The sequence below is a fragment of the Triticum urartu genome, chromosome 1A (genome assembly GCF_056163025.1).
Source record: "Triticum urartu cultivar PI428250 chromosome 1A, HENAU_Tu73, whole genome shotgun sequence".
Taxonomy (NCBI): Eukaryota; Viridiplantae; Streptophyta; class Magnoliopsida; order Poales; family Poaceae; genus Triticum; species Triticum urartu.
This window is the reverse complement of record NC_141873.1, coordinates 129,461,685-129,485,586: the sequence shown is the minus strand read 5'-3', so window position 1 is coordinate 129,485,586 and position 23,902 is coordinate 129,461,685.

The window sequence follows — 23,902 nt, the reverse complement described above, 5'->3', positions numbered from 1 at the left end:
TAGTATACATCTCATGTGCTATTAATCTTGTCAATAGTCAAAGGCTGTCTTGAAAAACACATTAGGCCCTATATAGATGGAAGGAGGGAGTAGGTCCCATGCAAAAAATGAGAATAAAATTCAAACATCTGGGCATTGTGGCTCGGTCGAGAACATTGAGAAACTTGGTTTTAAAATCATGAAACTTGGCATGGTGTCATGTCATGGTAGTACCATGCCGTGGTAAAAAAATTGGCCGAATAGGAACAAATTTTGGTATAAGCTTCTTGCAAATCGGAGCTTCTCTCAAGAAGGCTCGTGGTTCTGGGAGGGAACGTGTCACCTTTGTGTGCATAATTCAAATTCGAAATACAAGCACATGTTCCAGTGCACCAAAGTTGGTTGAAAAATCACATGTGTGTCCTCGGGTAATTTTCTAGGTTCCATGCAAGAAATGGGAATGAAATTCAAAATTCTGGGCGTTGTGGCTGGGTTGGAAACATTGAGAAACTTAGTTTTTTAATTCCTGTAAATCCAAAACATGCATGAAAATAATGAAACTTGGCTTGGTGCCATGACATGGCACCAACATGTTGTGGTAAATTTGCAGTCCAATTTGTGAAGGCGCACACATTAACAATCAACAAAGTCATTTTGGAACAAGTGTTGTTACGTTACAATCGGAAACACAAGTATTATTGAAACCGTGGGCATTCTACTTACTAGTACCATTTACGTGCTGCCACGCGTCCCCATTTTTTATTAGCTAGGAGGCGCCGTGCAGGGTAGCTATTTGAGTATGAGAGGCGTGCGATCAGACCCCTGCGCGTGCTTATCGGGAGGAGAGCCCTTTGACCTCCATCTGTCGTCCGCCTCTCTCCCAAGGTCTCCATTAATGGTGTGGCTATGTCTCACTTGACTGAGATTTAAGAGAGAAAAAAGAAAATCTGAAAGCACGGATCTTGATGTAAGATCCAATGGACCTATATAGCATCTACTACGACTTATAGCAAGACTGATGAATATATAAGGACGATTAAATTTTTTTTATCAAAGAGGGGCTTGCCCCTTCCGATTTTCATTACTGAAAACCACCACAATTCACAAGAAGTTCAGCACAACTTCAGCCTAACACGAAGGACTAAAAGCTACCAGATTGAAATCGCAACATCCCAAGAGGCCAACAAAGGCCAAACATCCGCGCTAGAACCCAACATTTCACAACCGACGACACAATCCACATCCTAAACCGATTATTACATCAAAAGAAACCAGGAAACTAGTCTCTGCGGCGAGCGGCGATGAGCTCTTTCATGTCCTCAAGATGCTGCTTGAGAACATCCACGGATTCCTCCACGAGCCTTTGGCGCTCGTTGTGGAGCATGTCATTATCGTCCATAAGTTTCTTGACGATGACGCCGGTCCTCTTCAACAAGGCACTGGTCTCCTCCTGCTAGTCTGCACTTCGGACGATCTTCTCCCTCAGCAGGTCGCGCTCGGCCGGAGCCTCTCATTGCCCTCCCTTAGTTGTTGGATGACGCCGGTAGCCTATTTAAACGAGGCTATCATGTCGTCCTGCAACCTCGCCGAGCCGGAGATCTGATCCATCTGGCTATGGACGATCGCATGCATGCGCCTGTAACAGTCGTCGCCTGCCCGCAAGAAATTTTCCCAGGCCGCCGCGGCGCGGCGGGACATCTCCGCTGCATTCATGGAGCGGCGGGACATCTCTGCTGCTTCCGCAGCGCGGCCGGACCAGTCTACTGCATCGACGGCACAGCGGGACCTCTGTGCTGCTTCAGTGGCGCGGCGGGACCTCTGTGCCGCTACTTCCGCGCGACGGGACATGTCGGCTGCTCTCGCAGCGAGGCGGGACATCTCTCGTGCTTCCGCTTCCATGCTCACCTCTCCCTGGTGGCAATCTCTCGACCCAGAACTCACGCTGGCCATGGCAGACGCAAGGGAAGGATGCTAAATGACTTGTTTGTTTTTGTGGATGAGGAGTTGAGGAGGAATGTGCAGTAATCTTGGCATACTAGTATTTATAACCGAGTACTAATATGCTCCTAAGTGGGAAACCATTTAGGTTGTGATCAGTGTGAACAGGTTTGCAATTCAATATAGCATGGAGTAATTTGGAATGTGACGAGACGCAAGCTCAAAATTTATTGACGGTTCTAGTTTCGAAGTGCGGCACTATTCCCGGATGGAGTACTTCTTTTTCTACTCCATCCTTTCTGGTTTTATAGGGCTTATCTCAAAATTTTAGTTTTTCCATTTTATAAGGCTCAATTTGGTTGTTCCCCAACACATGTTCAGATTCCAAGGTGCATTAAATCATTGCATGCAAGTATTAAGAGAAAATTGACCAATACATGTACTTTATGCATGCATGCATTGAAATTAATGCATTGATAAGCATAATTTTTTGAGAAAACAAGAGCATTAATTAGGTGCTTTTGCAAACTACAAAAAATATTTCGCCACTCACCATCTTGGTTGGTGAGATTTTTGAATTAAGCCCTATAAACCGGAAAGGAGGGAGTACTGCTGTGTACGTGCAATAACTGGCACCGTGGTATACATATCTTACGGTTAATGGGGCATTCGACAGGAATAGCCGCGTGGCGAGCTCTAGGCTAGTCTTTTTTTAGACGCATTAAACCTATCTCTCGGGACTTCTCGCACACACCATCGTGCCACCCACAAAAACTTGTACTCTGAGTTTAGTAGTACGTTATACAGGAAGAGAAGAGGTGCACGCACGCACTCGTCCTCTCACACACGCATCTGTTTTTTCTCGAAAAGGATGATGATGACCCCCGGCCTCTGCATCTGGGAGTCACACACGCAAATTATTGAAATATATTGACTGTAGTGCTTTGATGTGTCGCGTCAACTCGTACATCAACGAGAAGTTTGATTATCCTCTCCCTCGCGGACTTAACTGCACCTGCCTTTGGCTGTATGACAGGTTGGCCACACACCTGTCATAGACGCAAAGGCAGGAGCGTCCCTCCCTCGCCCATGAGCGTGGTGGCTGGCAAGACTAGGAGAAGCTTTCGCTACACGCTCTCCCTCCCGCACGCGGTGGACATGTAGCAGTTCAATCGGTGTCAGATGGCCAGAAGCGTACTATAGTACTCCTCCAGTGCAGTAGTATTCCATCATTGTTCGACTTCCCGAAGAGGCGAAGAGCCAAGCGCAGCCCGGACAAGAAAGTGGCGGCTGGTGGACAAGTCAACAGAGTATGTCCAGGATTAGATTTGCTGCCATCACATAGTAAAAGGTCTCCAGGATTAGATTTGCTGCCCTCACATAGTAAAAGGTCTCGGGATTAGATTTGCTGCCCTCACATAGTAAAAGGTCTCAGGATTAGATTTGCTGCCCTCACATAGTAAAAGGTCTCCAGGATTAGATTTGCTGCCCTCACATAGTAAAAGGTCTCCAAGATTAGATTTTCTGCCCTCGCATAGTAAAAGGTCTCCAGGATTAGATTTGCTGCCCTCACATAGTACAAGGTCTCCAGGATTAGGTTTGCTGCCCAGCAACTGTTTACTATCTATCTTTTTGTGCAGATAGGGATATCCATTTCACCTTGTTGCTATTGTGACCTTTTGGTGAACGGCACAAAACACTTTTTTTTGAGTGAGTGTCTTATGCAGTTCAACTAAAATGTCATGTGGGCAACATCTCTCAATTTTGGTGGAACTGCACAAAATGGTGATTGGAGTTTCCAAAATCTCCGTCAAGTTCTGCTGGTAATCTCGTGCAACATTTTATTAGCCTTTGCAAGATGGATTCGTCACTGTCACCACAATGGCACTTTATTTTAGTGGAACTGCACAAAAGGATAAGAAAATTATAGTTGCACCTTACATGAGCCGGACAACCAACCTTAATGTTCCTCAATTTTAGTGCAACTACTAAAGAAGAACCTGCCAGCTCACAAGAGCAAGTACTTCTTGCTAGCTGAATGATGCAATCTTTGCTTCATTTCAGGTGAACTACAGAAAAAGGCGCATGAATTGAATCATGGAACTCCAGGCAGACCTCATCCAAGTAGAGCTGGAGGTTGAGTTCAAGGAGGCCGCTATTAAAGTGAAATCATGCTCTCCTATCTCCTTGTTTGTGTTGTGCAAACATGTTGTGCAAACAGGAATACTCAACTACAGATGTTGTGACGGTCAAGAGCATTCGCCAAGTTCTTCGATTGTATGACATGGCTAGCCAAGATGGATTTAATCCCGATATTCACTTTATCAAAAGGCTCTAATGGGTTGGTTCTGAATCTTGCAAGCTGGGAATCAGTGAGATGTGTAGGCATCTTTGTTGTACTTATTATTTGAATCTTATTTGTTGGTTCTGAATCTTGCAAGCTGGGAATCAATGAGATGTGTAGGCATCTTTGTTGTACTTATTATTTGGATCTTATTTGTTGGTTCTGAATCTTGCAAGCTTGGAATCAATGAGATGTGTAGGCATCTTTGTTGTACTTATTATTTGGATCTTATTTGTTGGTTCTGAATCTTGCAAGCTGGGAAACACGGCATGATGATGCAGAGGACAACTGTGACGCCCCGAGACCGATGCTCGAGAAGACTTCCATATGTTCTGGGTTTCGCTGTGTGTTTCTTTTGTGCCTCCCCTTTTATTTTATGTTGCATTGCATCATGTCATCATGCCATCATATCGTAAATCCTTTGCAACTCTCTAAATAAAGTGCATGGATCTTCGGCCCATTTAAACCAAGGGAATTCATATGGTGATTCTCTTTATAACATATCCTCCTGATATTAGGGAGCTATATTAAATAATCCATTCTTATGGAATCACCTAAAACACACTTGCAAAATTTCCCCATGCCTTTGTTATCTCGCTTCTTGACCTCAAACTTTGCCCATAAATTCTTTCTTCATTTCTCGGACCTCCACCAAAAATCCAAACATTTTTGGACACCTCTATTTCCTAGCCCTTGTTCAAACCATTTGAATTAAATTCAAATGACTTTGAATTAAATCCTTACAATCATGCCTCTCCTATTTTTCTTGGAACCAGCGCATTTTTGCGAGTCCGAGAATATTATCTACGTGCGCTAATTATTTGCCTAACCCCCTCCCTCTTTTCTTTTCTTCCCCAATTTTTGTTTTATGCTTAGAGAGAAGAGAGAGTGAGAGAGAGAAAGAGCCCAGCCAAGATCCAGGCGCAGCCCCTTCTCTTCTGGGCCGGCCTTTTGGCCCACCTAATCCTAACCCTAGGCCGATCCCAACTCCCTCGTTCTCTCCCTCATTCTCTCCCCTCGCGCCGCCAGGGAGCCCGATCCCGCTCGTCCCCATCTCCCTCTCGACCCCTTCCTCCCGATCCCACGCAACTGCCACTGCCGAAGCTCCTCCTCCCCTCGCCTCCCCGCCATGGCGTGGCGCCTCCGCCCTGCTGCTTCGTCCATGACCTCCGCCGGACCTCTCCTGCACCTCCGCGACGCTGGAGTTCTCACCCTTCCCCCTCGCTCGCGTCCACAGCCGCGAGGCAGTGCCCCCTCGCGCGCCCATGGTCCTCCCTTCTTCGTCGTGAGCGGCAATAGGAGCGTCGCCAAGCCCTCGTACCCGCGACCCTGCGGCTGCATTGACCATCAGCTCCAGCCGCTGAGCTCCCTACTGCGTGTGTCCCGTCTCCGACCCCTGCTCCCGATTCCCCAGCAATGCCAGCCTCCAGGAGCTCCCTGCCGCGTCTTTGATCCGGCGAGCTCCGCTGCCGGATTGCACTGCCGCCCGCGTTCTCCACCGCCTCCTCTGCTTTGCCCATCCCCTGCTCCGCCTCCATCGCCGGTGACTATGACCAGCGCCCGCCTCTTGTAGCTCGAGCGCCACTGCAGGAGCTGCTCCGTCTGCCGCGCGCTTCCCTCCATCCCGACCATTGCCGACCTCGCCTCAGCCATCTCTCCACCGCCTCCTGCCTAGACTGCATCCCCGTCGCTCCTCTTTGGCTTCTGTGTGGACCGCGCCGTGAAGACCCCATGACACAGCCCCGGTCTCATGTACCCATGTTGCACCACCTCGACCCGAGGATGCCCTGCCCGGCATGCTTGCGCGCCCTACGACGACCTCCACCGCGGACCTATTCGCGTGAAGCCCCTACTCCTCCACCATCAGTGCCACGACGTCTATGACCCTTCAAGTTCGACTACAGTTGTCGTGCACCACTACCGTTGCAAGAACCGAGACCGTCAAGGCCGAGAGGACGCCAAGTACCAGGACGACGAGGACCGCCAAGTTCATCTTCCACCGTTGAAATGAGATGTGCAACTACTTCCACGACGAAACGAGAACAACTACCGCCGTTGAAGGCCGTCAAGTGAACATCTACCAACGACGTGTACGACCTACTCCATGAACGTGTACCACTACGTCAAGAGGCATCGGTTCCATCAAGTCCAACAACGAATGTGTACAACTATCGGCGACCCCGAACGACTACGAAACGTGAACCTATACTTCCCCTCCAAAACGTGTCCCACTACCGTCGCCGAGATCGCGAGAACCTCTACCGTCGACCCTAGAGCATGCGAGAACGACTACTTCCACTACCGCCATCGCAAGAACGCCTACTTCCCTCTACGAACGAGAACCGTCCCCTTTGCACGCTCCGAAGGTATAACCCCGAGACGACGCCCATGGACTGAATGCATGTGTTGTATGAGATGCATGGTTGGTTGTTGTATTCGCCCGTGAACCTTAGTTGTTCCTCGTTGCCATGCCGCAGACACGTGGGAACCCGATAACCGGGAGCACCCCACCGTTCTTCGCATGACACGCTCCCGTCACACTTGTTATTTTCCACCGGCATCTCAATCGAGTTTCCGGAACCGGAACGTTGCCGTGGCACCATTTCCGTTATCGTTGCCATGGCACCCCTTTTCTTTCCACCACGGTGACAAATGCTTCATAATGCTCTTATCAACATTTTCTTTAAAACTTCCATAATTCTAGCACATGTCATCCGCATCATGATAACAACAATTAAAATGTTTAGTTTGTTGTTGCATTAAATTACTAAGGCGTATGGGGATTTACCGGATTCGTTATTTGTTATATCCGGCCCCATTTAAATTGTTTAGATGGTGTAGTTTTGTTATGCCTCACCTCTTGCCATGTTAACCAACATTTAATATTGTTGAGTACCTAACCGGGAGTGAACTAAATAATTGATGTGGTGTTCCTCAATATGCAACTCGTTGCATATTGAGCTCCACTTAATTTGTAGAATTGTTTGTTGCATATTGCGATGCCTATTTAAACCGGACATGCATCATACTTGGTTGTGCATCATGCCATGTTTATGTGGTGGTTGTTTACTATGTTGTTTGCTTCTTTCCGGTGTTGCTTCTTCGGGTTAGTTCCGTAAACGTCGCGTTTGTGAGGACCTGTTCGACTACGTCCGTTTGTCTTCTTCATGGACTCGTTCTTCTTCCTTGCGGGATTTCAGGAAAGATGACCATACCCTCGAAATCACTTCTATCTTTGCTTGCTAGTTGCTTGCTCTATTGCTATTCCTATGCTGCGATACCTACCACTTGCTTATCATGCCTCCCATATTGCCATGCCAAGCCTCTAACCCACCTTGTCCTAGCAAACCATTGTTTGGCTATGTTACCGCTTTGCTCAGCCCCTCTTATAGCGTTGCTAGTTGCAGGTGAAGATGGAGTTTGTGCCTTGTTGGAACATGTTTTACATGTTGGGATATCACAATATCTCTTATTTAATTAATGCATCTATATACTTGGTAAAGGGTGGAAGGCTCGGCCTTATGCCTGGTGTTTTGTTCCACTCTTGCCGCCCTAGTTTCTGTCATATCAGTGTTATGTTCCCGGATTTTGCGTTCCTTACGCGGTTGGCTTATAATGGGAACCCCTTGACAGTTCGCCTTGAATAAAACTCCTCCAGCAAGGCCCAACATTGGTTTTACCATTTGCCACCTAGCCTTTTCTTTCCCTTGGGTCGGCCGGCTCAAGGGTCATCTTTATTTAACCCCCCCGGGCCAGTGCTTCTCTAAGTGTTGGTCCAACTGAGCGATGTCAGGGGCTACGAGGGGCAACTCTGGGCTGGCTTACCCGACGTCTTGCTCATTCGGTGTGCCCTGAGAACGAGATATGTGCAGCTCCTATCGAGATTTGTCGGCACATCTGGGTGGCTTTGCTGGTCTTGTTTTACCATTGTCGAAATGTCTTGTAACCGGGATTCCGAGCCTGATCGGGTCTTCCTGGGAGAAGGAATATCCTTCGTTGACCATGAGAGCTTGTGATGGGCTAAGTTGGGACAACCCTACAGGGTTTTGAACTTTCGAAAGTCATGCCCGCGGTTATGGGCAGATGGGAATTTGTTAATGTCCGGTTGTAAAAAACCTGAAACTTATCTTAATTAAAATGCATCAACCGTGCGTGTAGCCGTGATGGTCTGTTCTCGGTGGGGTCCGGGAAGTGAACACGGCGTTGGAGTTATGCTTGACGTAGGTTGTTCTAGGATCACTTCTTGATCATAGTTGCTCGACCGTGCCTTTGCCTTCTCTTCTCGCTCTCAATTGCGTAAGTTAGCCACCATATATGCTAGTGCTTGCTGCAGCTCCACCTCATACCTTTTACCTACCCATAAGCTTAAATAGTCTTGATCGCGAGGGTGTGAGATTGCTGAGTCCCCATGACTCACAGATTCTTCCAAAACCAGCTTGCAGGTGTCGATGATGCCGTGCAGGTGACGCAACCCAGCTCAAGGAGGAGCTCGATGAAGATTTCGTTCATTATGTTGTTCCGTTTCCAGTTGATCAGTAGTGGAGCCCAGTTGGGGTCGATCGGGGATCTGTGTAGCATTTGGGGTAGTCTTCTTTTACTTTGGTTCCGTAGTCGGACCTTGATTGTTTCTGGATGATGTAATGCTTTAGTCATGTATTGTGTGAAGTGGCGATTGTAAGCCAACTATGTATCTCTTTCCCTTATGTATTACATGGGTTGTGTGAAGATTACCTCACTTGCGACATTGCTTTCAATGCGGTTATGCCTCTAAGTCGTGCTTCGACACGTGGGAGATATAGCCGCATCGAGGGCGTTACGAGTTGGTATCAAAGCCTTCCCCAACTTTAGGAGCCCCCTGCTTGATCGAATCGTTGGCGTTGTTGAGTCTAGAAAAATGTTTTGAGTCATTTAGGATTATATATATCGGAGAGTAGGATTCTTTTTACTCCTCAGTCTCTTCGTCGCTCTGGTGAGGCCTCCTGACATAGAGTTTTGACTCTTCTTTTCTCAAATTTCACTAAAAAAAATTTAGGATCACGCGGGTATCTTGGAATCGTTTCGATGGTTTTGTGATAAGAACATTGTTCTTGGTGCCTCCTGACATTTAGGGGTTGTGGCAGTGTCCCGGGGAGTTGAGCTCCGAGGTGTTGTCGTCACAATTTTATCGTTGCAGTTCTTGAATACTTGAGTTTTGTCGACATCGAAAATCTCTTTTATGCAGTTGTTGGTGAGATAACCTCGACGCCACCCAGTACTGGGGCGGGAGTTCGGGAGTATTGCCATAACTCGTATAACGGATGCTTTTCAAAGGTTGAGGTAAATGATTTCTGAAGGTTTCTTTGTTATGTGTTGAAGGATGGATACAGCTGGATGTAGGATTTGTGTAGTTTTGGGTTAGATATTATGCTTCCCCTGTATCCCCAACACCTAATTGCATAACCGGAAATTTTCGGGAGTTTATAAGTGGGAATTCAAGTAGCTCTTAGGATATCCTTCCGACAGATGTGTGATATGAGATTGGGGTTCGACGTCTAGTGGTCCGCCTATCCACGGTTGGTTTTGCAGTGGTCTCGTTGTGTCTTAAAGAGTCCTTGGCTATGCTGACTCAGGGACGCTTCGTATCCTTGTACATGATGGTGTTTACGATCAAGCCTGTGTGGGCCCCACCACGAAAACTTCAGACGAAATCTCTATCATATGTTTGTTCCAGCTTATTCTGCAAGCTAATCCTTTGTTTTGTTTTCAGTTGTGGTATTTGAGTTGCTTCGTAGTCAAGTGTTGATCCATACCTTTTCTAAGTGGTGTTCTCATATTTCTATGTGAATACCAATCCTTCTCGATCATCGAGTATCATGTCAATCCTTGTCAACCAGTGTGCTTCAATTCAAGTGGATCCGATCATTTCAACATCCGCAAGATCAATGATCAGTTCTTCTCAACAGTTTTTGCTTCATCCATCTCCAAGTTGTCTTTGTTTTCCCGCCCACCCACCTTTTTTCTTCAAGGACTAAGATTTCTTTATCAAGTATCTATCTTATGATTATGAAGTCTCTCCTTTCTTTTCCGTAAATGTTCTTACCCGGTGATTCTCATGAAGATCCTAACGGAACCTCTAGTTCACCATTGTTCGTTCTTTTCCTTCTCCGCTGGATTCAAATCAAGCTTTTGATATTGATCATATTCCTATTCCTCATTTCAAATACCTTCTCATACCAGTGCACATCATAATCATTCACTTTTCGTTATTCATTTGTTCCGGAGTGCTGAAGATATCTCGAAGATTCATGTTTCCACTCCGCATTCAATCAACCTATTCCGAGGTTGTTATCACTTTCAAGCCATTAAATTCAACCGGCGCAATCTATCTTTTAAATCTTTTCAACGGTGTTTTCCTCTTGAGTGGGCCCTAACCCACAAGTCTTTTCCCAGGATCTTACCTGACTCTTCTAATTTTCCCGGAGCTATCCTAAATTCATTTCAAAGATTGACGTAAGAATGATTTGTCATAAGTCATATGTATTTCTCTAAGATCTTTCAAATTCTTTTCATTGTTGGCTCAACCTTTCCATTCTTCATCCTGGAGTACCTTAACAATTCATGGTGGTGTTTTCTCGTCATCATGCTCAACATTTCAAGACCAAAGAAGATTTTTCCTCCCAATTTTGCTCCATTCTCTTCAAGATTCGTGGTTCTAGCGTTATGCCATCCTCTCACAATTGTTTTCAATTGTCAGAAATTCTTTTCACCTATCCGGAGCAATTCAAGATTATGTTCAGTTTGATTATACGGAGCCCATCATCTAAGATTTATTCATTCTAGCTTTCAGCTCTCATACTCTAAATCATACCGGTGCTTAAATCAAGGATTCTCTAATCAGCTCGTAATCTCTTCGTTCTCATGGATCTAAATTCTCTCAAGTATCTTCAAACGTTCTCTAATTCTTTCTGGTGTTTCTTTATCTTTTCTTCATTCATTTTCAATCCTTACGGTGGTTTGTTCAAGATTCTCTTCCATGGTTGTCATATTAATCCATTCGTTGTTTCATCCTACCGGTGGTTCATTGAAGACCTTCCTCAAGTTTACGCTATATCTATCTTAATCCTTTCTACGAGTTTAAGTTGCATGCAATCCATTTTTGGTCATCAATTTAATTGATGAAGGATAAGCATAACGTAATTCTTATTCGTGTTTCACCAAAGTGATTAATTCCTTATTCCGGAGGTTCATCTAAATTCTTGATTTTTGTTGTTCATCTTTTCTTTTCCGGAGTTCCAAGTCTCCACTTTATCTCGTCGCAAAGCTGCATCTAATCATTGCAAGGATTCAACCTTACTCTTTTCATCTTTCTTTAAGTTTGATCATTCTTTTGTTTACCGGAGTTCTTCATGAAGGTTCTACATGATGGGTCATCAAGGATTTAATTCTTTCTCGAAGTGTTCATCGAGATTCTCTTCAAAGGAGCTCATGCATTCTTCATCTTGCAATCCGGAGTGCAAATCTTTCACGCATATCTTTCGAGGTGGTCTTATGTCATTCTTGATAATTTCCCTTCGTGCTTCGTGATTCACAAGTTATCAAGAATGAGATATTTGAAATCCATCAATCTCGTCATTGGTATTATCTTGGGTTATATTTCACCTAAAGCTTTCCCTAAGGATTGTTGCTATTATGGTGCTTATAATTGACCCAAGTTCTTTTATCCTCCCGGTGGGTTAAGTTTCTCGTCTCCTTGTTGATATCAATCCAATCTATTTGTTTTCCGTTAGTGGCAGAATTTCACCTCAGTATGAGATGTTTTCATAAGCCCACTTCAAGCTTATCTTTTCGTTGTTGGCTTTCCAACAACTCCGCTCTAGCATTTGTGGTAAGCGCGCTATCTCAAGATCTTGTTTTCCCTCCGTTCATTCCATCCCACTCTTTTATTTCATTCTGAAGGCTTTGTATTGTTGCTATATTCACCCATCATCTCGTTTTGTCAAATACCATGTTCTGTTCGTGCTTATCCTTTTAACCGGAGTGTCGTGTCCTCTTTTCAAGTATCCTCTCATCTTGTCAAGATCATGTTTAATTCCTTTAATTTACAGTCGGAGTGTTGTCCAAATCATTTCATTCTTTTTCCTTCTCTATCTTGCTTTAACCGGAGTGTTGTCGCTATTATTCCTCTTCTAACCGGACTCTCACCCAAGTGCTTTCATTTTTCCAAGCTCATATTCTTTACTTTCCATTTCTAACCGGAGTGTTGTCGTAATTGATCCTTATCGTTCCTTGTACATCTCGTTTCAACCGGAGTGCTTGCATGTACTTCTTGTCCATTGCAACCCTTTTCTTATGTCTTTCAACCTACAAGGTTCTAGTAATGTTCCTTGTTCCTCTTTCCTAACGGAGTGTTTTCAACCATGTTCATCTTTGTTGTTTTTCTTTCTTTCAATTTGTTCAACCTCGTAAGGTTCTCTGGTTTCACTCATTTGTCAAAGAAGCAACTTAGTTTTACCTCTTATCTACCTCTTCCTTTTCCCTCCGGTGCCATCCTAGATCTCGGGACGAGATCCTCTCGTAGTGGTGGAGTGTGATGACGCCCCGAGACCGATGCTCGAGAAGACTTCCATATGTTCCGGGTTTCCCCGTGTGTTTCTTTTGTGCCTCCCCTTTTATTTTATGTTGCACTGCATCATGTCATCATGCCATCATCTCGTAAATCTTTTGCAACTCTCTAAATAAATTGCATGGATCTTTGGTCCATTTGAACCAAGGGAATTCATATGGTGATTCTCTTTATAACATATCCTCCTAATATTTGGGAGCTATATTAAATAATCCATTCTTATGGAATCACCTAAAACACACTTGCAAAATTTCCCCATGCCTTTGTTATCTCGCTTCTTGACCTCAAACTTTGCCCATAAATTCTTTCTTCATTTTTCGGAGCTCCACCAAATATCTGAACATTTTTGGACACCTCTATTTCCTAGCCCTTGTTCAAACCATTTGAATTAAATTCAAATGACTTTGAATTAAATCCTTACAATCATGCCTCTCCTATTTTTCTTGGAACTAGCGCATTTTTGCGAGTCCGAGAATATTATCTACGTGTGCTAATTCTTTCCCTAACCCCCTCCCTATTTTCTTTTCTTCCTCAATTTTTGTTTTATGCTTAGAGAGAAGAGAGAGTGAGAGAGAGAAAGAGCCCAGCCAAGATCCAGGCGCAACCCCTTCTCTTCTGGGCCGGCCTTTTGGCCCACCTAATCCTAACCCTAGGCCGATCCCAACTCCCTCGTTCTCTCCCTCATTCTCTCCCCTCGCGCCGCCAGGGAGCCCGATCCCGCTCGTCCCCATCTCCCTCTCGACCCCTTCCTCCTGATCCCACGCAACCGCCACTGCCGAAGCTCCTCCTCCCCTCGCCTCCCCGCCATGGCGCGGCGCCTCCGCCCTGCTGCTTCGTCCATGACCTCCGCCGGACCTCTCCTGCACCTCCGCGTTGCCGGAGTTCTCAGCCTTCCCCCTCGCTCGCATCCACAGCCATGAGGCATTGCCCCTCGCGCGCCCATGGTCCTCCCTTCTTCGTCGTGAGTGGCAACAGGAGCGTCGCCGAGCCCTCGTGCCCGCGACCCTGCGGCTGCGTTGACCATCAGCTCCGGCCACTGAGCTCCCTGCTACGCGTGTCCCGTCTCCGACCCCTGCGCTCGATTCCCCAGCGACGCCAGCCTCCAGGAGCTCCTTGCCGCGTCCTTGATCCGGCGAGCTCCGCTGTCGGATTACACTGCTGCCCGCGTTCGCCACCGCCTCCTCTGCTTTGCCCGTCCGCTGCTCCGCCTCCATCGCCGGCGACTATGACCAGCGCCCGCCTCTTGCAGCTCGAGCGCCACTGCAGGAGCTGCTCCGTCCGCCGCACGCTTCCCTCTATCCCGGCCGTTGCCGACCTCGCCTCGGCCATCTCTCCACCGCCTCCTGTCTAGCCTGCATCCCCGTCGCTCCTCTACGGCTTCTGTGTGGACCGCGCCGTGAAGACCCCATGACACAGCCCCGGTCTCATGTACCCATGCTGCACCACCTCGACCCGAGGATGCCCTGCCCGGCGTGCTTGCGCGCCCTACGACGACCTCCACTGCGGACCTATTCGCGTGAAGCCCCTACTCCTCCACCATCTGTGCCACAACGTCTACGACCCTTCAAGTTCGACTACAGTTGTCGTGCACCACTACCGTCGCAAGAACCGAGACCGTCAAGGCCGAGAGGACGCCAAGTACCAGGACGACGAGGACCACCAAGTTCGTCTTCCGCCGTTGAAATGAGATGTGCAACTACTTCCACGACGAAACGAGAACAACTACCGCCATTGAAGGCCGTCAAGTGAACATCTACCAACGACGTGTACGACCTACTCCATGAACGTGTACCACTACGTCCAGAGGCATCGGTTCCATCAAGTCCAACAACGAATGTGTACAACTATCGGCGACCCTGAACGACTACGAAACATGAACCTATACTTCCCCTCCAAAACGTGTCCCACTACCGTCGCCGAGATCGCGAGAACCTCTACCGTCGACCCTGGAGCATGCGAGAACGACTACTTCCACTACCGCCATCGCGAGAACGCCTACTTCCCTCTACGAACGAGAACCGTCCCCTTTGCACGCTCCGAAGGTATACCCCGAGACGACGCCCGTGGACTGAATGCATGTGTTGTATGAGATGCATGGTTGGTTGTTGTATTCGCCAGTGAACCTTAGTTGTTCCTCGTTGCCATGCCGCTGACACGTGGGAACCCGATAACCGGGAGCACCCCACCGTTCTTCGCATGACACGCTCCCGTCACACTTGTTATTTTCCACCGGCATCTCAATCGAGTTTCCGGAACCGGAACGTTGCCGTGGCACCATTTCCGTTATCGTTGCCGTGGCACCCCTTTTCTTTCCACCACGGTGACAAATGCTTCATAATGCTCTTATCAACATTTTCTTTAAAACTTGCATAATTCTAGCACATGTCATCCGCATCATGATCACAACAATTAAAATGTTTAGTTTGTTGTTGCATTAAATTACTAAGGCGTATGGGGATTTACCGGATTCGTTATTTGTTATATCCGGCCCCATTTAAATTGTTTAGATGGTGTAGTTTTGTTATGCCTCACCTCTTGCCATGTTAACCAACATTTAATATTGTTGAGTACCTAACCGGGAGTGAACTAAATAATTGATGTGGTGTTCCTCAATATGCAACTCGTTGCATATTGAGCTCCACTTAATTTGTAGAATTGCTTGTTGCATATTGCCATGCCTATTTAAACCGGACATGCATCATACTTGGTTGTGCATCATGCCATGTTTATGTGGTGGTTGTTTACTATGTTGTTTGCTTCTTTCCGGTGTTGCTTCTTCGGGTTAGTTCCGTAAACGTCGCGTTTGTGAGGACCTGTTCGACTACGTTCGTTTGTCTTCTTCATGGACTCGTTCTTCTTCCTTGCGGGATTTCAGGAAAGATGACCATACCCTCGAAATCACTTCTATCTTTGCTTGCTGGTTGCTCGCTCTATTGCTATTCATATGCTGCGATACCTACCACTTGCTTACCATGCCTCCCATATTGCCATGCCAAGCCTCTAACCCACCTTGTCCTAGCAAACTGTTGTTTGGCTATGTTACCGCTTTGCTCAGCCCCTCTTATAGCGTTGCTAGTTGCAGGTGAAGATGGAGTTTGTGCCTTGTTGGAACATGTTTTATATGTTGGGATATCACAATATCTCTTATTTAATTAATGCATCTATATACTTGGTAAAGGGTGGAAGGCTCGGCCTTATGCCTGGTGTTTTGTTCCACTCTTTCCGCCCTAGTTTCTGTCATATCAGTGTTATGTTCCCGGATTTTGCGTTCCTTACGCGGTTGGCTTATAATGGGAACCCCTTGACAGTTCTCCTTGAATAAAACTCCTCCAGCAAGGCCCAACATTGGTTTTACCATTTTCCACCTAGCCTTTTCTTTCCCTTGGGTCGGCCGGCTCAAGGGTCATCTTTATTTAACCCCCCCGGGCCAGTGCTTCTCTAAGTGTTGGTCCAACTGAGCGATGTCAGGGGCTACGAGGGGCAACTCTGGGCTGGCTTACCCGACGTCTTGCTCATTCGGTGTGCCCTGGGAACGAGATATGTGCAGCTCCTATCGGGATTTGTCGGCACATCTGGGTGGCTTTGCTGGTCTTGTTTTACCATTGTCGAAATGTCTTGTAACCGGGATTCCGAGCCTGATCGGGTCTTCCTGGGAGAAGGAATATCCTTCGTTGACCATGAGAGCTTGTGATGGGCTAAGTTGGGACACCCTGCAGGGTTTTGAACTTTCGAAAGTCATGCCCGCGGTTATGGGCAGATGGGAATTTGTTAATGTCCGGTTGTAAAAAACCTGAAACTTATCTTAATTAAAATGCATCAACCGCGCGTGTAGCCGTGATGGTCTCTTCTCGGTGGGGTCTGGGAAGTGAACACGGCGTTGGAGTTATGCTTGACGTAGGTTGTTCTAGGATCACTTCTTGATCATAGTTGCTCGACCGTGCCTTTGCCTTATCTTCTCGCTCTCAATTGCGTAAGTTAGCCACCATATATGCTAGTGCTTGCTGCAGCTCCACCTCATACCTTTTACCTACCCATAAGCTTAAATAGTCTTGATCGCGAGGGTGTGAGATTGCTGATTCCCCGTGACTCACAGATTCTTCCAAAACCAGCTTGCAGGTGTCGATGATGCCGTGCAGGTGACGCAACCCGGCTCAAGGAGGAGCTCGATGAAGATTTCGTTCATTATGTTGTTCCGTTTCCAGTTGATCAGTAGTGGAGCTCAGTTGGGGTCGATCGGAGATCTGTGTAGCATTTGGTGTAGTCTTCTTTTACTTTGGTTCCGTAGTCGGACCTTGATTGTTTCTGGATGATGTAATGCTTTAGTCATGTATTGTGTGAAGTGCTGATTGTAAGCCAACTATGTATCTCTTTCCCTTATGTATTACATGGGTTGTGTGAAGATTACCTCACTTGCGACATTGCTTTCAATGCGGTTATGCCTCTAATTCGTGCTTCGACACGTGGGAGATATAGCCGCATCGAGGGCGTTACGAGTTGGTATCAAAGCCTTCCCCGACTTTAGGAGCCCCCTGCTTGATCGAATCGTTGGCGTTGTTGAGTCTAGAAAAATGTTTTGAGTCATTTAGGATTATATATATCGGAGAGTAGGATTCTTTTTACTCCTCAGTCCCTTCGTCGCTCTGGTGAGGCCTCCTGACATAGAGTTTTGACTCTTCTTTTCTCAAATTTCACTAAAAAAAATTTAGGATCACGCGGGTATCTTGGAATTGTTTCGATGGTTTTGTGATAAGAACATTGTTCTTGGTGCCTCCTGACATTTAGGGGTTGTGGCAGTGTCTCAGGGAGTTGAGCTCCGAGGTGTTGTCGTCACAATTTTATCGTTGCAGTTCTTGAATACCTGAGTTTTGTCGACATCGAAAATCTCTTTTATGCAGTTGTTGGTGAGATAACCTCGACGCCACCCAGTACTGGGGCGGGAGTTCGGGAGTATTGCCATAACTCGTATAACGGATGCTTTTCAAAGGTTGAGGTAAATGATTTCTGAAGGTTTCTTTGTTATGTGTTGAAGGATGGATACAGCTGGATGTAGGATTTGTGTAGTTTTGGGTGAGATATTATGCTTCCCCTGTATCCCCAACACCTGATTGCATAACCGGAAAATTTCGGGAGTTTATAAGTGGGAATTCAAGTAGCTCTTAGGATATCCTTCCGACAGATGTGTGATATGAGATTGGGGTTCGACGTCTAGTGGTCCGCCTATCCACGGTTGGTTTTATAGTGGTCTCGTTGTGTCTTAAAGAGTCCTTGGCTATGTTGACTCAGGGACGCTTCGTATCCTTGTACATGATGGTGTTGTACGATCGAGCTCGTGTGGGCCCCACCATGAAAACTTCGGATGAAATCTCTATCATATGTTTGTTCCATCTTATTCTGCAAGCCAATCCTTTGTTTTGTTTTCAGTTGTGGTATTCGAGTTGCTTCGTAGTCATGTGTTGATTCCATACCTTTTCTAAGTGGTGTTCTCATATTTCTATGTGAATACCAATCTTTCTCGATCATCGAGTATCATGTCAATCCTTGTCAACCGGTGTGCTTCAATTCAAGTGGATTCGATCATTTCAACATCCGCAAGATCAATGATCAGTTCTTCTCAACGGTTTTTGCTTCATCCGTCTCCAAGTTGTCTTTGTTTTCCCGCCCAACCACCTTTTTTTCTTCAAGGACTAAGATTTCTTTATCAAGTATCTATCTTATGATTATGAAGTCTCTCCTTTCTTTTCCATAAATGTTCTTACCCGGTGATTCTCATGAAGATCCTAATGGAACCTCTAGTTCACCATTATTCGTTCTTTTCCTTCTCCGGTGGATTCAAATCAAGCTTTTGATATTGATCATATTCATATTCCTCGTTTCAAATACCTTCTCATACCAGTGCACATCATAATCATTCACTTTTCGTTATTCATTTGTTCCGGAGTGCTGAAGATATCTCGAAGATTCATGTTTCCACTCCGCATTCAATCAACCTATTCCAAGGTTGTTATCGCTTTCAAGCCATTAAATTCAACCGGCGCAATCTATCTTTTAAATCTTTTCAACGGTGTTTTTCTCTTGAGTGGGCCCTAACCCACAGGTCTTTTCCCAGGATCTTACCTGACTTTCTAATTTTCCCTGAGCTATCCTAAATTCATTTCAAAGATTGATGTAAGAATGATTTGTCATCAGTCATATGTATTTCTCTAAGATCTTTCAAATTCTTTTCATCGTTGGCTCAACCTTTCCATTCTTCATCCCGGAGTATCTTAACAATTCATAGTCGTGTTTTCTCGTCGTCACGCTCAACATTTCAAGACCGAAGAAGATTTTTCCTCTCAATTTTGCTCCATTCTCTTCAAGATTCGTGGTTCTAGCGTTATGCCATCCTCTCACAATTGTTTTCGATTGTCAGAAATTCTTTTCACCTATCCGAAGCAATTCAAGATTATGTTCAGTTTGATTATCTGGAGCCCATCATCTAAGATTTATTCATTCTAGCTTTCAGCTCTTATACTATAAATCATACCGGTGCTTAAATCAAGGATTCTCTAATCAGCTCGTAATCTCTTCGTTCTCATGGATCTAAATTCTCTCAATTATCTTCATTCGTTCTCTAATTCTTTCCGGTGTTTCTTTATCTTTTCTCCGTTCATTTTCAATCCTTACGGTGGTTTGTTCAAGATTCTCTTCCATGGTTGTCATATTAATCCATTCGTTGTTTCATCCTACCGGTGGTTCATTGAAGACCTTCCTCAAGTTTACGCTATATCTATCTTAATCCTTTCTACGAGTTTAAGTTGCATGCAATCCATTGTTGGTCATCAATTTAATTGATGAAGGATAAGCATAACGTAATTCTTATTCGTGTTTCACCAAAGTGATTAATTCCTTATTCCGGAGGTTCATCTAAATTCTTGATTTTTGTTGTTCATCTTTTCTTTTCCGGAGTTCCAAGTCTCCACTTTATCTCATCGCAAAGCTGCATCTAATCATTGCAAGGATTCAACCTTACTCTTTTCATCTTTCTTTAAGTTTGATCATTCTTTTGTTTACCGGAGTTCTTCATGAAGGTTCTACATGATGGGTCATCAAGGATTTAATTCTTTCTCGAAGTGTTCATCGAGATTCTCTTCAGAGGAGCTCATGCATTCTTCATCTTGCAATCCGGAGTGCAAATCTTTCACGCATATCTTTTGAGGTGGTGTTATGTCATTCTTGATAATTTCCCTTCATGCTTCGTGATTCACAAGTTATCAAGAATGAGATATTTGAAATCCATCAATCTCGTCATTGGTATTATCTTGGGTTATATTTCACCTAAAGCTTTCCCTAAGGATTGTTGCTATTATGGTGCTTATAATTAACCCAAGTTCTTTTATCCTCCCGGTGGGTTAAGTTTCTCGTTTCCTTGTTGATATCAATCCAATCTATTTGTTTTCCGTTAGTGGCAGAATTTCACCTTAGTTTGAGATGTTTTCCATAAGCCCACTTCTAGCTTATCTTTCCGTTGTTGGCTCTCCAACAACTCCGCTCTAGCATTTTTGGTAAGCGCGCTATCTCAAGATCTTGTTTTCCCTCCGTTCATTCCATCCCACTCTTTTATTTCATTCTGAAGGCTTTGTATTGTTGCTATATTCACCCATCATCTCGTTTTGTCAAATACCATGTTCTGTTCGTGCTTATCCTTTTAACCGGAGTGTCGTGTCCTATTTTCAAGTATCCTCTCATCTTGTCAAGATCATGTTTAATTCCTTTCATTTATAGTCGGAGTGCTGTCCAAATCATTTCATTCTTTTTCCTTCTCTATCTTGCTTTAACCGGAGTGTTGTCGCTATTATTCCTCTTCTAACCGGACTCTCACCCAAGTGCTTTCAATTTGCCAAGCTCATATTCTTTACTTTCCATTTCTAACCGGAGTGTTGTCGTAATTGATCCTTATCGTTCCTTGTACATCTCGTTTCAACCGGAGTGCTTGCATGTACTTCTTGTCCATTGCAACCCTTTTCTTATGTCTTTCAACCTACAAGGTTCTAGTAATGTTCCTTGTTCCTCTTTCCTAACGGAGTGTTTTCAACCATGTTCATCTTCGTTGTTTTTCTTTCTTTCAATTTGTTCAACCTCGTAAGGTTCTCTAGTTTCACTCATTATTCAAAGAAGCAACTTAGTTTTACCTCTTATCTACCTCTTCCTTTTCCCTACGGTGCCATCCTAGATCTCGGGACGAGATCCTCTCGTAGTGGTGGAGTGTGGTGACGCCCCGAGACCGATGCTCGAGAAGACTTCCATATGTTCCAGGTTTTGCCGTGTGTTTATTTTGTGCCTCCCCTTTTATTTTATGTTGCATTGCATCATGTCATCATGCCATCATCTCGTAAATCTTTTGCAACTCTCTAAATAAATTGCATGGATCTTCGGTCCATTTAAACCAAGGGAATTCATATGGTGATTCTCTTTATAACATATCCTCCTGATATTAGGGAGCTATATTAAATAATCCATTCTTATGGAATCACCTAAAACACACTTGCAAAATTTCCCCATGCCTTTGTTATCTCGCTTCTTGACCTCAAACTTTGCCCATAAATTCTTTCTTCATTTTTCGGAGCTCCACCAAGAATCCGAACATTTTTGGACACCTCTATTTCCTAGCCCTTGTTCAAACCATTTGAATTAAATTCAAATGACTTTGAATTAAATCCTTACAATCATGCCTCTCCTATTTTTCTTGGAACTAGCGCATTTTTGCGAGTCCGAGAATATTACCTACGTGCGCTAATTCTTTCCCTAACCCGCTCCCTCTTTTCTTTTCTTCCCCAATTTTTGTTTTATGCTTAGAGAGAAGAGAGAGTGAGAGAGAGAAAGAGCCCAGCCAAGATCCAGGCGCAGCCCCTTCTCTTCTGGGCCAGCCTTTTAGCCCACCTAATCCTAACCCTAGGCCGATCCCAACTCCCTCGTTCTCTCCCTCATCCTCTCCCCTCGCGCCGCCAGGGAGCCCGATCCCGCTCGTCCCCATCTCCCTCTCGACCCCTTCCTCCCGATCCCACGCAACCGCCACTACCGAAGCTCCTCCTCCCCTCGCCTCCCCGCCATGGCGTGGCGCCTCCGCCCTGCTGCTTCGTCCATGACCTCCGCCGGACCACTCCTGCACCTCCGCGACGCCGGAGTTCTCACCCTTCCCCCTCGCTCGCGTCCACAGCCGCGAGGCAGTGCCCCCTCGCGCGCCCATGGTCCTCCGTTCTTCGTCGTGAGCGGCAATAGGAGCGTCGCCAAGCCCTCGTACCCGCGACCCTGCGGCTGCATTGACCATCAGCTCCGGCCGCTGAGCTTCCTGCTGCGTGCGTCCCGTCTCCGACCCCTGCTCCCGATTCCCCAGCAATGCCAGCCTCCAGGAGCTCCCTGCCGCGTCCTTGATCCGGCGAGCTCCGCTGCCGTATTGCACTGCCGCCCCCGTTCTCCACCGCCTCCTCTGCTTTGCCCGTCCCCTGCTCCGCCTCCATCGCCGGCGACTATGACCAGCGCCCGCCTCTTGTAGCTCGAGCGCCACTGCAGGAGCTGCTCCGTCTGCCGCACGCTTCCCTCCATCCCGACCATTGCCGACCTCGCCTCAGCCATCTCTCCACCGCCTCCTGCCTAGCCTGCATCCCCGTCGCTCCTCTTCGGCTTCTGCGTGGACCGCGCCGTGAAGACCCCATGACACAGCCCCGGTCTCATGTACCCATGCTGCACCACCTCGACCCGAGGATGCCCTGCCCGGCATGCTTGCGCGCCCTACGACGACCTCCACCGCGGACCTATTCGCGTGAAGCCCCTACTCCTCCACCATCAGTGCCACGACGTCTACGACCCTTCAAGTTCGACTACGGTTGTCGTGCACCACTACCGTTGCAAGAACCGAGACCGTCAAGGCCGAGAGGACGCCAAGTACCAGGACGACGAGGACCACCAAGTTCATCTTCCACCGTTGAAATGAGATGTGCAACCACTTCCACGATGAAACGAGAACAACTACCGCCATTGAAGGCCGTCAAGTGAACATCTACCAACGACGTGTACGACCTACTCCATGAACGTGTACCACTACGTCCAGAGGCATCGGTTCCATCAAGTCCAACAACGAATGTGTACAACTATCGGCGACCCCGAACGAGTACGAAACGTGAACCTATACTTCCCCTCCAAAACGTGTCCCACTACCGTCGCCGAGATCGCGAGAACCTCTACCGTCGACCCTGGAGCATGCGAGAACGACTACTTCCACTACCGCCATCGCGAGAACGCCTACTTCCCTCTACGAACGAGAACCGTCCCCTTTGCACGCTCCGAAGGTATAACCCCGAGACAACGCCCGTGGACTGAATGCATGTGTTGTATGAGATGCATGGTTTGTTGTTGTATTCGCCCGTGAACCTTAGTTGTTCCTCGTTGCCATGCCGCTGACACGTGGGAACCCGATAACCGGGAGCACCCCACCGTTCTTCGCATGACACGCTCCCGTCACACTTGTTCTTTTCCACCGGCATCTCAATCGAGTTTCCGGAACCGGAACATTGCCGTGGCACCATTTCCGTTATCATTGCCGTGGCACCCCTTTTCTTTCCACCACGGTGACAAATGCTTCATAATGCTCTTATCAACATTTTCTTTAAAACTTGCATAATTCTAGCACATGTCATCCGCATCATGATAACAACAATTAAAATGTTTAGTTTGTTGTTGCATTAAATTACTAAGGCGTATGGGGATTTACCGGATTCATTATTTGTTATATCCGGCCCCATTTAAATTGTTTAGATGGTGTAGTTTTGTTATGCCTCACCTCTTGCCATGTTAACCAACATTTAATATTGTGGAGTACCTAACCGGGAGTGAACTAAATAATTGATGTGGTGTTCCTCAATATGCAACTCGTTGCATATTGAGCTCCACTTAATTTGTAGAATTGTTTGTTGGATATTGCCATGCCTATTTGAACCGGACATGCATCATAATTGGTTGTGCATCATGCCATGTTTATGTGGTGGTTGTTTACTATGTTGTTTGCT